A 16,056-nucleotide genomic window follows, 5' to 3' on the forward strand; every position below is an offset into this window, starting at 1 on the left:
CTTTTGTTAGAGAGCTATCTGTATTCTATTTTCCTTTGATAGGCTCAAGCAGGAGTGAGTACATGGCTTTGTGAGTATGGAAGGATTTGTCATGGCCTAAACTATTAGCCACAAAAACTTTGCTATTTTAGTATCAGATATTAATTCTAAACTACGCTAGAACCAGAAAAAAAAGTTGAATTTCCTCGATGTCCAGCTGATTTGTGACTGTAGTTAAAGAATCATGCACATCACTGTTGTTACGCTGTGGAGGTCGAACCCCTTTGCTAATTAAAACTAACACCTCAAAAAAGCTCACCTTGCCTCATAGTATGTTAATTGTGAGTGAGTGAAAGAAAATCCCTGATTTTCACTGTTTAAAGAAAAAAAAAACAGTTTATTCTCCTAACTCTAAGGATGAACACTAAACAAAATTATTAATGAACCCGAGTCCCCTTTTTTCTTAAATAGTCACTCTGATCCCAACTCTTAAATGCTGCTAACATAACAATTGTTAAACATTAAATTAACTGATATATCCATATAGTCTCTTATGCTGTTTTCCTTCTGTCTTCCAAATCTGCTGCTTTCTTCCATCCTTCCAATTCTGCTGTCTTCTCTCTGAGTCATCTTCCTTGCTTTTTCTTTACTGTCATTCTATAAAATTTCTTGGTACCTTTTAATGGATGCCTTCTGAGAGATTTCTTTGAGTGTTAAGATGTTTATTTCTTTGTATAGTAATTGGCTCCGACTAATTTTCAATCTAATCTAATGTTGTCACAATCTCTCAGCTCAGAAAAGGCACCTGTCTCTTAAAGTGATCATGCACTTTTTGACTTCGTAACACTCCCATATACTGGTCATGATGTTGAGGCGCCTGTGTTGGACTGAAGTGGACAATGTGTGATTTTTAACTGTATATTGGTAGCAGTTATGGTGTCTTCATTTTGTAACATTATGCTGTATAAATCGTATTTCAGTGTCAAACCAAAGAATGACCACAGGGCATTTAGGGTTATGTACCTACTGGCTATAAGCTAATGAATGTAGCAAACCAAGGAAATATATAAGCATACAACCATTATTTGTTAGGGCACAGGAACCTTTTTGTTGGTCATGTCTGTATTGGCTCTGTGAATGAGCATTATGACTTAGTACCATTCTCCTACCTTTTTCCTGTAATCTTACACGTTGTTTCACTCTCTCAGCAGAGAAGGTAGTGGCTGTTTGGCAGTGGCTGCTTGAAGGCTCGGTGACGTTTGTTTAATGGTTTAAATTTGAATTTTTTTTAAAAAAAAGCACGGAGCAGACCCGGAAGCTGGTGTAGCGCAAGCTTACCTGGGTAAGTTGTTTTCCTATAAAGGCGTGCAGGAGAGGAACCCGAGGCACTACAGAGGTAGAGCCTCCCACCCGTCCTCCTCCTCCTCTCACCTAATAATAAGACCCGTTGTGGTAAGAAGGTAAGTGCTGCATTTTGCTTATTCTCGTGTTTAGACCTAGTTTTTTTTAAAGGTTACTTTTAGACGGATGGCAGTGAAGGCAGTGCAATGTTCCTCTTGCAACATGTATGAGGTGAGGGATGCCATGGTCGTCCCTGCTGATTACACTTGCAGGAAGTGCACCCATCTCCAGCTCCTCCAAGACCGTGTTAGGGAACTGGAGCTGGAGTTGGATGAACTTAGGATCATTCGGGAGGCAGAGGAGGTCATAGATCGGAGCTTTAGGGAAGTAGTAACTCCAAAGATTGTAGACAGATGGGTAACAGTGAGGGGGACTGGGAGGAAGCAGCCAGTGCAGAGACCCCCTGCGGCCGTTCCCTCAAGAACAAGTATACCGTTTTGGATAATTGTGGGGGGGACGACTTACCGGGGTAAGCAATGGGGTTCAGGCCTCTGGCACGGAGCCTATCCCCGTTGCTCAGAAGGGAAGGGTGGAGAAGAGCAGAGCAATAGTTATTGGAGACTCGATAGTTCAGGGCACAGATAGGCAGTTTTCTGGGGTCGAGAGAGACTCACGTTTGGTATGTTGCCTCCCAGGTGCAAGGGTATGTGATGTCTCTGATCGTGTTTTCTGGGTCCTTAAGGGGGATGGGGAGCAGCCCGAAGTCGTGGTCCACATTGGCACCAACGACATAGGTAGGAAGAGGGATGAGGATGTTAGGCAGGCTTTCAGGGAGCTAGGTTGGAAGCTCAGAGTTAGAACAAACAGAGTTGTTGTCTCTGGTTTGTTACCCGTGCCACTTGATAGAGAGTCGAGGAATAGGGAGAGAGAGCAGTTAAATGCGTGGCTACAGAGATGGTGCAGGAGGGAGGGATTCCAGTTTCTGGATAACTGGGGTTCTTTCTGGGGAAGGTGGGACCTCTATAAACATGATGGTCTACACCTGAACCTGAGGGGCACCAGTATCCTTGGGGGGAGATTTGCTAGTGCTCTTTCGGGGGGTTTAAACTAACTCTGCAGGGGCATGGGAAGCTAGACTGTAGTTTTAGGGTGCAGGACCTGGAGTGTAGGGAGGTTAGGAACCAGGCATCAATCTCGAAGGAGGGTGCCTGTAAACAGGAAGGTGGCTTGAAGTGTGTATACTTCAATGCGAGAAGTATACGAAATAAGGTAGGTGAACTTGCAGCGTGGGTTGGTACTTGGGAGTTCGATGTTGTGGCTATTACGGAGACATGGGTAGAACAGGGCCAAGATTGGTTGTTGCAGGTTCCAGGGTTTAAATGTTTTAGTAGGGTCAGAGGTGGGGGTAAAAGAGGGGGAGGTGTGGCGTTGCTTGTCAAAGATAGTATTACAGCAGTGGAAAGGACGATGGATGAAGACTCGCCATCTGAGGTAGTTTGGGATGAGCTTAGAAATAGGAAAGGTGAGGTCACCCTGTTAGGAATTTTCTACAGGCCTCCTAATAGTCCTAGAGACATAGAAGAAAGGATTGAGAGGATGATTCAGGAGAAGTGTGACAGTAGTAGGGTGGTTGTTATGGGGGACTTTAACTTTCCAGATATCGACTGGGAAAGCTATAGCTCGAGTACGTTAGATGGGTCAGTGTTTGTCCAATGTGTGCAGGAGGGTTTTCTGACACAATATGTAGACAGGCCAACAAGAGGTGAGGCCATACTGGATTTGGTTCTGGGTAACGAACCAGGCCAGGTGTTAGAATTGGAGGTAGGTGAGCACTTTGGGGACAGTGACCACAATTCGGTGACTTTTACTCTCGTGATGGAGAGGAATAAGTGTGCACTACAGGGCAAGAGTTACAGCTGGGGGCAGGGAAATTATGATGCGGTGAGGCCTGACTTAGGATGCGTGGCTTGGAAAAGTAGGCTTCAAGGGAAGGGTGCAATCGACATGTGGAGCTTGTTCAAGGAACAACTACTGAGTGTCCTTGATAAGTATGTACCTGTCAGGCAGGGAGGAAAGAGTCGTGTGAGGGAGCCATGGTTTAATAAGGAATTGGAATCCCTTGTTAAAGGGAAGAGGGCGGCCTATGTAAAGATGAGGCGTGAAGGTTCAATTGGGGCAATTGAGAGTTATAAGGTAGCCAGGAAGGATCTAAAGAGAGAGCTAAGAGCAGCAAGGAGGGGACATGAAAAGTCCTTGGTTGGTAGGATTAGGGAAAACCCAAAGGCTTTCTATAGGTATGTCAAGAATAAAAAGATGACTAGCGTAGGAATAGGTCCCATCAAGGATAGTAGTGGGAAGTTGTGTGTGGAAGCTGAAGAAATTGGGGAGACACTGAATGAATACTTTTCATCAGTATCCACTCAGGAACAGGACATTGTTGCCGATGTGAATATTGAGTCACAATTAATTAGAATGGATGGCTTTGAGATATGTAGGGAAGAGGTGTTGGAAATTCTGGAAAGGGTGAATGTAGATAAGTCCCCTGGATCTGATGGCATTTATCCTAGGATTCTCTGGGAAGCAAGGGAGGAGATTGCAGAGCCATTGGCCTTGATTTTTATGTCCTCGTTGTCTACGGAAATAGTGCCAGAAGACTGGAGGATAGCAAATGTGGTTCCCTTGTTCAAGAAGGGGAGTAGGGATAACCCTAGTAAGTATAGGCCGGTGAGTCTTACCTCAGTTGTGGGCAAAGTCTTAGAGAGAATTGTAAGGGATAGGATTTATGGACATCTGGATAGGAATAATGTGATCAAGGATAGTCAGCATGGTTTTTTGAAGGGCCGGTCGTGCCTCACAAACCTTATTGAATTCTTTGAGAAGGTGACTAATGAGGTGGACGAGGGTAAAGAGGTAGATGTGGTGTATATGGATTTTAGTAAGGCTACTGCAAAAAATATGGAGGTATGGCATTGAGGGGGAGTTGGAGGTTTGGATTAGGAATTGGTTGGCTGGAAGAAGACAGAGGGTAGTAGTTGATGGTAAAGGTTCATCTTGGAGTGCAGTTACCAGCGGTGTTCTGCAAGGATCTCTTTTGGGACCATTGCTGTTTGTCATTTTTATAAATGACCTAGAGGAGGGGCTTGAAAGCTGGGTGAGCAAGTTTGCGGATGATACGAAAGTCGGTGGAGTTGTTGACAGTGTGGAAGGATGTGGCAGATTACAGCCGGATATAGATAAGCTGCAGAGCTGGGCAGAAAGGTGGCAAATGGAGTTCAATGTCGCTAATTGTGAAGTGATTCACTTTGGTAAGAGTAACAAGAAGATGGAGTACTGGGCTAATGGTCGGATACTTGGTAGTGTGGATGAGCAGAGGGATCTTGGTGTCCATGTACACAGATCTCTGAAAGTTGCCACCCAGGTAAATAGTGCTGTGAAGAAGGCATATGGCATACTGGCTTTTATTGTTAGAGGAATTGAGTTCCGGAGTCCTGAGGTCATGTTGCAGTTGTATAAGACTCTGGTGCGGCCGCATCTGGAGTATTGTGTACAGTTTTGGTCGCTATACTATAGGAAGGATGTGGAGGCACTGGAACGGGTGCAGAGAAGGTTTGCCAGTATGTTGCCTGGTATGGTAGGAAGATCATATGAGGAAAGGCTGAGGCACTTGGGCTGTTTTCTTTGGAGAAAAGAAGGTTTAGGGGTGACTTGATAGAGGTGTACAAGATGATTAGTGTTTAGATAGGGTTGACCATGAGAACCTTTTTCCACGTATGGAGTCAAATATTACGAGGGGGCATAGCTTTAAATTAAGGGGTGGTAGGTATAGGACAGACGTAGGGGTAGATTCTTTACTCAGCGAGTCATGAGTTCATGGAATGCCCTGTCAGTAACAGTGATGGACTCTCCCTCTTTATGGGCATTTAAACGGGCATTGGATATGCATATGGAGGATAGTGGACTAGTGTAGGTTAGGTGGGCTTGGATCGGCGCAACATCGAGGGCCGAAGGGCCTGTACTGCGCTGTATCTTTCTATGTTCTATGTTCTCTGTTCCTTTTCAAATTGTCATCAAATTCTTTTTTGAGTGGCATGATTGAACCTATCTCTTCCTTAAGTGTGAGACGATAAATTTGAGATCTTACTCATTAGCTGCATGAATATATTTTCTCTCACATTGCTTTTACGTTAAATTTGTGCCCTTTTACGACTTAATCCTTTTGATAGGGGGAGCAGTTTCTCACTATCTACTCCATCTAGATCCCTCTCAATTTTGAATATTTCTATCACATTTCCTCCTAGCCTTCTCTTGTCCAAGAAAGCAGCTTAAATTTCTAATGATAACTTAAGTATGCATATAATGAGAAACATTGCCACACAAAATATACCAGAGAAAGTCATTGGAATGATAACACTGGACTGAATTTTGTTGAGAGGACTGAGGTCCTGCTGGAGCCAGTGAGAAGTGTATAAAGTTTGAACAGGTAGGGAAAAAGATAAGTTTAGGGTTGCTTGAACCCTAAAGGCTCAGCTACCATGACTTTGACCAGATAAGAGGCAAGGGTAGTAGTTTAATGAGATGAAGAACATCCATTGTGCAATGCCAGTTAACGAGGTGAAGAACTTCCATTGTTAAAAATCACACAAATCCAGGTTATAGTCCAACAATACAAATTCACCCCACAAACGTATATGTGTATATGTGCGTGTGTGTGTGTGTGTGTGTGTGTGTGTGTGCGCGCACGCGCGCGCGCGCACATGCGGATGCGCACGGTGGGGGGTTGTGAAAGTCTGTGGGAGCAAGTGTATATGTATTTGTGAGTGTAAAGGGGTCTGAGACTGTCAGAGGGTGCATGTGTGAGTGTGGGAGTGTGTGGGAGTGTCTGTGTGCATGTCTGTGTGTGTATAGGAGTGTCTGTGTGTGTATAGGAGTGCCTGTGATTATGTGTGTGTAGTCGTGTCTGTGTGTGTATATTGTGCAATGATGGTCACCTGTAGTGTGACATGAACCCAAGGTCCTGGTTGAGGCCCTCCCGATGGGTATGGAACTTAGCTATCAGCCTCTGCTCGGCTGCCTGTCCCAAAGTCCGCCTTGGAGGATAGTCACCCGAAGGTTCAAGGTCAAATCTTCCTCGATTGCTTATGTGTTCTCCAACTGGGAGAGAGCACTCCTGTCTGTTGATTGTTGTGCAGTGCCCATTCATCCATTGCCATAGCCTCTGCTTGATTTCACCAATGTACCATGCCTAAGAGCATCCTTCCCTGCAGCGTATAAGATAGACAACTTTGGCTGAGTCACATGAGTACCTGCCACATATATGGTGGGAGGTGTCCCCACGTGTAATGGTGGTATCCATGTCCATACTCTGACATGTCTTCAGAGCCTACTGTGACAGGGTTGTATGGAGTTGTCCTAAAAGCCGGGCAGTTTTCTACGAACAATGATCTGTTTGAGGTTTGGCAGTTGTTTAAAGGCGAGCAGTGGAGGTGTTCTTCATGACCTGCAACACATCATCAATAAGGATGAGCACCTCTCCAAGACCTTTCCCACACCTCCACTGCTCGCCTTTAAATAATTACGTGTGGGGACACCTCCCACCATGTACGTGGCATGTACTCATGCGACTCAACCAATATTATCTATCTTATATGCTGCAGGCAAGGATGCCTTGAGACATGGTACATTGGTGAAACCAAGCAGAGGCTACAGCAATGGATGAATCGACACCGCACAACAATCAACAGACAGGAGTGTTCCCTCCCAGTTGGAGAATACTTCAGCGGTCCAGGACATTTGACCTCGGACCTTCAGGTGACCATCCTCCAAGGCAGACTTTGGGGCAGGCAGCAGCAAAAAGTGGCTGAGCAGAGGCTGATCACTAAGTTCCGTACCCATAGGGAGGGCCTCAACTGGGATCTTGAGTTCATGTCACACTACAGGTGACCACCATTGCACTATACACACGCACACAGGTGGTCCAATGCACACACAGTCACTCATGTACACACACACAGACATGCACACAGAACTCACACACACTCCTGCAAATTCGCACATGCACCCTCTCACAGACTTAGACCCCTTTACACTCACATACATACATATACATTTTCTCTCACAGACACTCACAACCCCCAACCACAGACACAGACAATTATACACACACTCTCTCTCTCTCTGTCACACAGACACACACAACCCACCACCCCAGACACACACACACACACACACACACACACACACACAATGTACTTGCAGAGTTACACTGTACTTTGCTCAAAAACTGCATGAATCCATGTAAATCACTGTTAACTCATTTTTTAGATTAGAATCAGTCTAAACCTTATGGCACAGACAACAGAACACAGGGGGCTAACACCTTCAACATCTTATCTGACATGACACCAATTGTTACAGTTAACCCGAGAATGTAACATTTAAAAAGAGTTTTATGATTTACTTATGAAAGAAGTGTAACTATCATCATCATTCTAACTAATGAGAGGCTTAACAAACAATCAAGGTATTTTTCAATATATAATTTCAGTTACATCACACTGTAAACTTCTGCTACAAATTCTGTCTCCACAACCACCTGATGAAGAAGCAGCACTCCGAAAGCTAGTGCTTCCAATCAAACCTGTTGAACTGTAACCTGGTGTTGTGTGATTTTTAACTTTGTACATCCCAGTCCAACACCGGTATTACCAAATCATAACATCCATTATGTAATGCCAGTTTATGAAGTGAGGAACATCTATTGTGTAATGCCATATGGCTTAATCTTAATGTTGATACTTGCTGATTGTAACCAATGCACCCAATCAATATAGGTGTTGCCTTATTTGGATGCTACTCCTTATAAGTGACTATATAATTCATTAAAAATCTGACCTTGTAAAGAAGAACCAAGAACTCATGGCTTTGTGTACCTGGATGATTGTACTCTCTCTCTAGGACCTGGAATAAAGGTAGGGCCATACTGTCTCTCTGAGCATTTACTTCAAATGATACGGAAATGGGATGACACCAGGAATGACTTCACTTTAGCCAGTTGGTGGAACTTGAAATGGCATTTTACTGGAACCAGAGAATGTCAATGGAGGCACAGGCGTGGACCTGACCAGGTAGTCACGGAGGGAACGGTCTTTGTGGAAGGCAGAAAGGGGTGGGGAGGGAAATATATCCCTGGTGGTGGGGTCATTTTGGAGGTGGCGGAAATGTCGGTGGATGATTTGGTTCATGTGAAGGTTGGTAGGGTGGAAGGTGAGCACCAGGGGCATTCTGTCTTTGTTACGGTTGGAGGGGTGGGGTCTGAGGGCGGAGGTGCAGGATGTGGATGAGATGCGTTGGAGGGCATCTTTAACCACGTGGGGAGGGAAATTGCAGTCTCTAAAGAAGGAGGCCATCTGGTGTGTTCTGTGGTGGAACTGGTCCTCCTGGGAGCAGATATGACGGAGGCGGAGGAATTGGGATTAGGGGGTGGCATTTTTGCAAGAGGTAGGATGGGAAGAGGTGTAATCCAGTTAGCTGTGGGAGTCGATGGGTTTGTAAAAAATGTCAGTGTCAAATCGGTCGTCATTAATGGCGATGGAGGGGTCCAGGATGGGGAGGGAGGTGTCAGAGATGGTCCAGGTAAATTTAAGGTCAGGGTGGAATATGTTGATGAAGTTGATGAATTGCTCAACCTCCTCGCGGGAGCACAAGGTAGCGCCAATGTAGTCATCAATGTAACGGAGTAAGAGGTGGGGAGTGGTGCCGATGTAATTACGGAAGATCGACTGTTCTACATAGCCAACAAAGAGACAGGCATAGCTGGGGCCCATACGTGTGCCCATGGCTACCCCTTTGGTCTGGAGGAAGTGGGAGGATTCGAAAGAGAAATTGTTAAGGGTGAGGACCAGTTCGGCCAAACGAACATCCTTGTAAGTCACTGAGCACTTTCAAGTTTCACAACATCTTTCCGATAGGAAGGAGACCAGAATTACACACAATATTCCAACAATGGCCTAACCAATGTCCTGGACAGCTGCAACATGACATCCCAATTCCTGTACTCAATACACTGACCAATAAAGGAAAGCATACCAAATGACTTCTTCACTATCCTATCTATCTGCGACTCCACTTTCAAGGAGCTATGAACCTGCATTCCAAGGTCTCTTTGTTCAGCAACACTCCCTTGGACATTACCATGAAGTGTGTAAGTCCTGCTAAGATTTGCTTTCCCAAAATGCTGCACTTTGCATTTATCTGAATTAAACTCCAACTGCCACTTCTCAGCCCATTGGCCCATCTGATTGAGATCCCGTTGTAATCTGAGGTAATCTAAGGTAACCTTTGTCTCTGTCCACAACACCTCCAATTTTGACATCTGCAAACTTGCTAACTGTACCTCTTATGCTCCCATCCAAATCATTTATATAAATGATGAAAAGTAGTGGAACCAGCACCATTCCTTGTGGCATTCCACTGGTCACAGGCCTCCAGACTGAAAAACAACCCTCCGCCACAATCCTCTTTGTTACTTCTTCAAAAAACTCAATCAAGTTTGTGAGACATGATTTCCCATGTGGTTCGTCCCTTGAAAATGCTTTCTTTTAAATTAAAAAAATGTAATGGACCAGGCCAGACCCCCTCAAAGTATTTCAAGCAGGTAGCATAGACCCAAACTTTTATTTTAAAAGCAGATGTGAAGTGGATATTCCAAGTGAGATGCAGTAGTCAAAACACTCAGCTTTAAGCTAAACAGAATTTATTTAAACACTGAACCATGAACAAAAGAGAACAGAATTCAGAACAACAACTACTTAAATTTAACTAACTCGAGACCGCAACTTAACTAAGGAGCTGTTCCAATTCCTGTAACATCCTATAAACATACCCCTTGTCAAAAAGTCAATGCAAACACAGGTTCTTATAGGCAGGAAAGATTTCAGAGAGAAAAGCCAGTCAAGAGTCATCTGCCGAAGCACAGACTCTTTCTTGGACTGCAGCAGCTTCTCACTATCACAACTAAACCAAATTGGAAAATCTGAACTTGGAGAACTGGGTCATTCCTCCAACATTGTTAATGTAGACATTTTGGAACCTCTTGTCTTTACCACCTCTCTTGGAAAAAAAACTTAAGGACAACAAAACCTTGTTAAAGTGACAGCACCGTCACACCTCCCTCCTTAAAAAAATAAAATTAACCATTAATGCACAAAATGGCTTCATTTTAAACCCCTTGTCTTACACTGTTAGTACACGATGATATATGTAAATCACTTCAACTATAACCAGGCAAACATGCACTACTATGTTCTATTTCAGTCTGTTTACTCCTGCCACCGAACACCTCTGTTTTTCTTCCAAGTCTCGACAATGCTCTGGCAAGTACATTTTCTCGTCCTAGCACATGTATCATTTTAAAATTGAATGGCTGCAAGAATAAGGTCCATCTAAATCGTCTGAAATTTTTGTCCTTAAATTTTGCAAAAAAGCTTTAACGGGTTTTGATTATATATGATTGTCTCAGACATATTATTTGGAACATAAATGTTGAAGTATTGTAATACATACACAAAGCTCAAAATCTCTTCAATTGTCAAATATTTCCATTGATGAATGTTCAATTTCCTGGAGAAGTATCTGATAATTGTTTCTATCTTCTCGTTGTCTTACTGTAATTGCTTTACATAATTAGGTGTGGCTAATACTGGGGCAGTGGTTAACTCAGCTTTTAGGCTGTCAAATGCCTTCTGGAAGTCTGTTGTACAGTGAAATTCCCTGCATTACTTTAGAAAGTGGAGCAGCCAATCTGCTGAAATTTGGTACGAATTTCAGATAAAACCCATATTCTGTGCAGAAATCTGTCCATGTCTGATAACATGGCCCAGGACTGTGATTTGGGCTTTGGCAAATTTACCCTTAGCCAGGTTTAAATCTAAGCCTGCCTCCCAAAATCAAGCAAATAGTTCCAATAAATGTTGCAAATTTTCCTTCCAAATGTGACTAAAAATCACCAGGTTGTTGATGTATACCACATAATTGGATAATCCGGAAAATACTTTATTGTTTAGTCTTTCTATTGTGGCTGGCACATTTTTCATATCAAATGACATGATTTTAAATTGATATAGTCCATTTGATGTTATAAAAGCTGAAATTGTCTTCGCTCTTTCTGATAATGGTACCTACCAGTATTCTCTGAGTAACTCCAACTCAGAAATATAAGTTGCTTGTCCCACCTTTTCAATACTCTTCCAAATGTGAATCAGATGTGAGTCAGCCTTTATAACTGACTTTGCAATAGTCCACAAATGATCTTTGGGTACTATCTGGTTTTGCCATCATTACTATGTCACTGCAACTCAATTTAATGCATGCTCTAAGAAGACACAATTTAATCTCCTTTAACTTGTGCCAACTTTAGAGGGTTATGCCTATAAGAATGTTGCTTAATTGGAACAGCATTTCCTATATCGACATCATGCAGAATTAGATTAGTACTTCCCAGCGGATTCACACATAATTCCCCATGCATTAGTAATACTCTTCCAGGTCTTTTTGATTTTCTTCTGAAATGTAACTCAATGGCTTCTCCCAAATTTGACAACTTCCACATTGTCAAATTTAATTTGAGCCACGTCTAATTCAGAATCCTCTGAACTTGGTTCTTCACTCTGCATTGTAACCAACAACACAATCTCCATTAGCTTTCCTTCCCTCGCAAAATAACTTTCAAGCATATTCATATGACACACAGATTTCTTTCTGTCTGGGATCCTTATCAAGCAGTTCACCTCACTCAATCTCATTTTGACTTTATAAGGTCCACCAAATCCTGCTTTTAAAGGTTCACATATCACTGAAAGTAACATAGAGTCATAAAGATATGCAGCACAGAACAGACCCTTTAGTCAACTCATCCATGCCAACCTAATATCCTAACCCAATCTAGTCCTATATGGTCCATATCCCACTAAACCATTCCTATTCATATACCCATCCCGATGCCTTTTAAATGTTGTACCAGCCTCCACCACCTCACCAATTTGCGTGTCATCCTTGCGCACTAACACTTTATCTCCATTAGCAAAATTGGGAATTTTTGATTTATTGTCGACCTCCTGTTTCATGATATGCTGTGATATATTTAAATGCTGTCTTGCCAACACCCCCACTATATTTAACCATTCCTTAAAATTTGACATACAGTCCAAATATTGGTATCTGAATTCCTACTCACCAATTTCTCTCAAATCAATTTCTGTAGTCCTGTCACTTCATGCCCAAATCTAATCAACTGGACTGAATTTGGACAATTCATTTAATGCACCTCTAATGGCAAAAAGTACAAATCCCAATCCCTTTATCCTAATCATTTGGATTGTCTTGACTGTAAACCCTTAACATGGTCTTTAATGTCTGATGCCACCTTTTTCATGCTCTCTTTAATTCTGGACGTAACTAAGTAGATTTGATTTTATTCATAAGCTGTCCATAACTTCCCTGTACAACTTTGATGTAAAATTTGACCTTTGATCTGATTGAATCTCTGTGGGCAGTCTGTATCTAGTGAAAAATTTGAGTAACTCTTCAACAATTCTTCTAGCTGTGATATTGTGTAATGGAATAGTCTCTGGAATTCTAGTGGACACATCCATTATAGTCAACAAATACTGATTCCCACTTTTTGTTTTAGGTATGGATCCTAAGCAATCAATCAACATATTGTAAATGGTTCCTCAAAGGCAGGATTAGGTATTAAAGGTGCGTGTTTCATTATCGCCTGCAGTTTTCCAATTACCTGACATGTATGACATTTCTGACAAAATTCACCAACATCCTTATGTAGTCAAACCATTAAAAATGTTTTTGTATTTTAGCGTGAGTTTTTCTTACCCCTAAATGACTTTTACTCCTAATGGTAATACACCCACTACCCGCAACAACACTTGCTATAATCCACTAATAATATGACTTGATGAACTTCTGCCTATTTCTCATCTGCCTGAATCTGTGATGGTTTCTATTTTCTCTTCAAGACCTAATTTTTGAGATAGTAGCCTCCAGGGATACACTCAGATTTCTCGTCTGTGTACACTTTTTGATACAATTGCTTCAATTTTTCATCTTTTTGTTGTAAATCAATTAATTTCTCTGATTTAAAAATATCCATGTTGTCCTCCACTTGCATCTGTTTGGCTCAATCATTCGATTAAACATGGTCTCAGATAATTTTACTTCAAGTCTCTTATCTGTATTCTTTGATTTCTCCCCTTGTTTTAAGTGGTAACTTAGTGACCTCATTACCTCACAGTCACGACGAATCCCAGGATAAGCTTTCTGTAATACTCAGTGCCCGAGTTTCCACTGCTGTATCAGTAACAAGGAAAAATTGTATTCTTGGAACTGAGTGTTCTTCCAATACTCCTACCACCATTTTTCACTGGACACTCTAACCTCACTTTACATCATTGAGGACTTCTTGTCTCACCATGAATTCCACTTACTAGCACTTCTTCTGCAATAGTCCTTCTGTGGTACATATCGCCTCATCTCTCAACATCAAAGATTGACATGATCCTGTGTCTCCTAATATTGTAACTTCTTTACCTGCTGCTCCTGGCCTTCGAGAATAAAGCTTACCTTCACAAGTAAATGGGTTAAGAACATATGGTACTTCCTCCTTAAAAAACCTCTGACCAGGTTGTACATTTTTGTGGAAGCCTTTGTCTTCCACTGTGCTTCACTGCTTCAACAAAATTCACTGGCTTATCCTGTTTTCTTACATCCATGCTTTTTCCAACTTACCAACACTGATTTCACCTGGCCTAATTTATTGCAGTAAAAACAGCAGAGCTTTTAATTTCGCTTTCCCCTTCATGGGTTTCCTTTTTATCCTGTGGTAAGTTTTTTTTATCCTCACTGAGATCTACATTTCTCTTACCACATGAGCATTTCTCTTTTCTCCAATTTCTATCCCTCGTGGATTGAAGTTGAGATTGAAATCAGCCATTTCTGCTGCTAATCTTGCAATTTTAACTCTGTTCTTCCACATAAGTTCTCATTACCTCAGGAAGTGAATTTTTGGACTCCTACAGAATAATTGTCCCACTTAGAGCTTCATATATTTGATCCATTTTTAATGCTCTATCCATTTATCAAAATTAATTTGTTTGATCCTTTCAAACTCAATGTATGTTTGACTAACATCCCTCCTTAGATTCCAGAAATGTTGTTCATAGGCTTCTTTATCAACCACATTTGCACTTAAAGTGGCTTTCTTGACCTCCTCCATACGCTTCACTATCTGCCTCACTATGTTTACGTTTTACCTTTACCTCTATCCTTTTAACGTGGCTTTTTTAAGTGCCAATTTCTGAAGTTCAAACTCTCTGTCTTTCTATTTTTGTTGTGCTAAAGTGATTCATTCCTTTTCTATTTCATCTGTTTTTAACTGTAATTCAAACTGTTCCATTTTGCAACACCAAATCCAGCATGTCTGCCAATTCCAGGAGATTTGCTTTGCTCAGCTTTTGTAAAGTCCCTAATTCACTTCTCCTACCCTCAAAATTCCTGGAGACTGAAGAAGCCATTACTACACCAAGCACTGTTTAAACCAACTGAATTCAACAACTGGAACAAATGACACTTGAGTCGCCTTAGAGTCCAATGATTCCTAATCCCAACAACACCCTCCAATTTGTAATGGACCAGGCCAGACCTCGTCAAAATATTTCAAGAAAGTAGCCTAGACACAAAATCTTTCTTATTTTAAAGGCAGATGAGAAGTGGATATTTCAGGTGTGATGCAGCTGGTCAAACTACTTGGCTTTAAGCAAACAGAATTTATTTAAACACTACAGTTGAAACATGAACAAAAGAAAACAATTTAGAATAACTTAAGTCAGTTATTGAGTCAGTTGAGTTAAGTAGGGAGCTGTTTCAATTCCTGTAACATCCCTTAAACACACCCTTGTCAAAAGATAAATTCAAACACAGGTTCTTACCGGCAAGAGAGATTTCAGAGAAAGAAGCCAGTCAAGAATCATCTGCCAGTATGGACTCTTTTTCTGGACTGCAACAGCTTTTCACACTGACAAATGAACCAATTTAGAGGAAAACCTGAACTGGGAGAACTAGATACTCCCCTGCCATTGTTAAAGAAACATTTTGGCACCTCTGTCTTTTTTACATCTTTAGGAAAAAAACCAAAAGACAAAATAACCTTGTTAAAATGACAGCAGCATCACAAGGGCCAGTAAAAACAATTGAACTCTGTTCTCAGTTTTTCCTTGTCCTTGCAGTCTCTTGTCTTCTGATTCCTAGTACACGCTTACACGTTAGTATGTTCACACGTTTCTAGATTGCTGTAAGATTAGATATACACACTTATTTCCAGCCACTTCACTAAATTAAGTTGTGGGAGGTATGTCTATCACTGACATTTTCAATCTACCACCAATTAAAACTCTTAAGTGATTAATGGCCACTTAAGGGCCTCAACTCGGCCCAAAAGACAATTTTCCTGCCAGGCAAGAAATATGGTTGTGTTTTACTTATGTGAAATCAGGGCAGGCTACCATCTGGGCTGAGTGGGACCTCCATCTGCTTGAACCTGGGAGTAAATTGAAGGGAGGTGGCGAGTGAAAACCATCCACCAGTGCATGCCTCTGAACCTTCCTGAATCCCCTCTCCCCAGTCGGGCGGCACAGTGGCACATTGGCACAGTGGTTAGCACTGCTGCCT

Source organism: Hemiscyllium ocellatum, chromosome 4 (genome assembly GCF_020745735.1).
Source record: "Hemiscyllium ocellatum isolate sHemOce1 chromosome 4, sHemOce1.pat.X.cur, whole genome shotgun sequence".
In the NCBI taxonomy this organism is placed as follows: Eukaryota; Metazoa; Chordata; class Chondrichthyes; order Orectolobiformes; family Hemiscylliidae; genus Hemiscyllium; species Hemiscyllium ocellatum.